We start from the raw sequence: 2,925 nt of genomic DNA on the forward strand, positions 1-2,925 counted from the left end.
GTTGAGTTCCATTATGTCCTTACTGATTTTCTGCCTGCTGGATATGTCCATTTATGAGAGGAGGGTGTTGAAGTCTCCAACTATGATAGTGGATTCATCTGTTTCTCCTTGTGGTTCTATCAGTTTTTGTCTCATGTAGTTTGATGCTCTGTTGTTAGGTACATACATATTAAGAATTGTTATGTCTTCCTGAAGAATTGACCCCTTTATCATTATGTAATACCCCTCTTTATCCATGATAACTTTCCATGTTTTTAAGCCTGCTCTATCTAGAATTAATAAAGCTACTTCTGTTGTCTTTTGATAAGTGTCAGCATGGTCTACTTTTCTCCATTCATTTACTTTTTTTTTTTTAACATCTTTATTGGCGTATAATTGCTTTACAATGGTGTGTTAGTTTCTGCTTTACAACAAAGTGAATCAGTTAAACATATACATATGTTCCCATATCTCTTCCCTCTTGCGTCTCCCTCCCTCCCACCCTCCCTATCCCATCCCTCTAGGTCATCACAAACCACCTAGCTGATCTCCCTGTGCCATGTGGCTGCTTCCCACTAGCTGTCCACCCTACGTTTGGTAGTGTATATATGTCCATGCCACTCTCTCACTTCGTCACAGCTTACCCTTCCCCCTCCCCATATACTCAAATCCATTCTCTAGTAGGTCTGTGTTTTATTCCCGTCCTGCCCCTAGGCTCTTCATGACTTTTTTTTTTTCTTAGATTCCGCTGAGTAATATTCCATTGTATATGTGTGCCACATCTTCTTTATCCATTCATCTGTTGATGGACACTTAGGTTGCTTCCATGTCTTGGCTATTGTAAATAGAGCTGCCTTGAACATTTTGGTACATGACTCTTTTTGAATTATGGTTTTCTCACGGTATATGCCCAGTAGTGGGATTGCTGGGTCGTATGGTAGTTCTTTTAAAAATATGGAACGCTTCACGAATTTGCGTGTCATCCTTGTGCAGGAGCCATGCTAATCTCTGTATCATTCCAATTTTAGTATATGTGCTGCCGAAGCAAGCACCATTCATTTACTCTTAATCTGTATGTGTCTTCATATCTAAAGTGGCTTTCTTATAGACAGCATACAGGTGGGTCATGTTTTTTATGCACTCTGAAAAATCTCTCTTAATTGATGCATTTAGACCATTGCCATTTAAAGTGATTATTGATGTAGTTGAATTTATATCTAACATTTTGTTACTGTTTTCTATTTGTTACCTTTATTTTTTGTTCCTGTTTTTGTCTTCCACTCTTTTCTGCCTTTTGTGATTTTACATGAACATTTCATATGATTCCATTTTCTATCCTTAGCATACTTTCTTTTTTATACTTTTTTTTTTTTTTTTTTACTTTTTAAACTCTTTTTATTGGTTGCCTAGAGCTTACAATACACATTTACAGTTAATCCATGTTCACTTTTAAATAACACTGTGCCACTTTGTGGATAGCATGAGTACCTTATAATAAAATAATGCCAACTCCTTCCTCCCATCCCCTCTATCATTGCTGTCATTTACTACACTTATATATAAGTATACATTAGCATACACACACACATAAATACATAAGCATACATAATCAAATACATTGTTGCTATTATTATTTTGAATAAACTGTTATCTGTTAGACTAATCAAAAATAATAAAAGAGGTTTTTTTTTGCCTTCATTTATTCCTTCTTCAGTGCTCTTGCATTCTCTATGTAGATCCGAGTTTCTGACTTACATTATTTTCCTTCTCTCCAAAGGACCTCTTTAACATTTCTTGCAAGGCACGTGTACTGGCAACAAGTTCTCACAATATTTGTTTATATGAGAAAGTCTTTCTCTTTCACTTTTGCAGGAAATTTTCACAAGGTACAGAATAATAGATTGGTGGGGTTTTTTCCTCAGTAATGTAAATATTTCATGCCACTCTCTTCTTGCTTGCATGGTTTCTGAGAAGTTGAATGTAAATCTAATCTTTGTTTTTCTATAGGTGGTATCTTTTTTCCCTCTGGCTTCTTTCAGGATTTTTTCTTTGATACTGTGCAGTTTAAAAATGATATGCCTAGGTATAGGTTTCCTAACATTTATCCTGTTTCATGTTCTTTGAGCAACTTAGTATGTAATTTAGTGTCTGACATTAATTTGGGGAAGTTTTCAGTCATTATTCTTTTTTCTCTTTCTTCTCCTCTGGTATTTCTATTACAGATTTGTTATTTCTTTTGTAATTGTTCCAGTCTTTGGATATTTTGTTCTGTTGTTTCAGTCTTTGTTCTCTTTGCTTTCCAGGTTTTGAGGATTTTATTGATAAATTCTTTAAGTCGCAGAATCTTTTCTCAGCTGTGTTAAATCTACCAAAAAGCCCATCAAAGGCAGTCTTCATTTCTGCTACAGTGTTTTTGATCTCTTAACATTTCATTTTGTTTCTTCCTTAGGATTTCCATCTTTCTGCTTACATTGCCCATCTCCTCTAATATGCTGTATACTTTATCCACTAGAGCCCTTAGCATATTAAACTTAGTAGTTTAAAATTTCTGACCTGATATGTCAAACATCCCTGCCATATTTGAATCTGGTTTTGATGCTTGCTTTGTCTCTTCAAATTGTGTTTTTTGCCTTTTGGTATGTCTTCTAATTTTTTCTTGATAGCCAGCCATGATATACCATTTAAAAGGAACTGCTCTAAATAGGCCTTTAGTGATGTGATGGTGAGGTGGGGGAGGGGAGAAGTCTTTAGTCCTATGATTAGGTTTTCAGTCTTTTAGTGAGACTTCTCTGGATTGTGAACATCACAAGTGATTCTGTTTTTCCCCTCCCATGTTAGGTGGGACAAGCTGGCTAGAGCCAGGTGGAGTTGGATATTTTCCTTCCCCAGGTCAATTAAGCTCTGATAATACCTCAGCCTGGTAGGCTCTGGTTACCTACCTTGTGT

At 36.0% G+C, this 2,925-nt stretch overlaps 1 non-coding gene across 1 annotated transcript; it reads right to left on the bottom strand.

The window, feature by feature from the left end:
• Nucleotides 1-927: 927 nt before the first annotated feature.
• On the bottom strand, nucleotides 928-1,031 carry LOC112062485 (U6 spliceosomal RNA). The gene has a single exon (XR_002890753.1). It is a non-coding gene; the product is annotated as a U6 spliceosomal RNA (small nuclear RNA).
• Between the last annotated feature and the right edge of the window lie 1,894 nt (nucleotides 1,032-2,925).

Source organism: Physeter macrocephalus, chromosome 17 (assembly GCF_002837175.3).
Source record: "Physeter macrocephalus isolate SW-GA chromosome 17, ASM283717v5, whole genome shotgun sequence".
NCBI lineage: Eukaryota > Metazoa > Chordata > Mammalia > Artiodactyla > Physeteridae > Physeter > Physeter macrocephalus.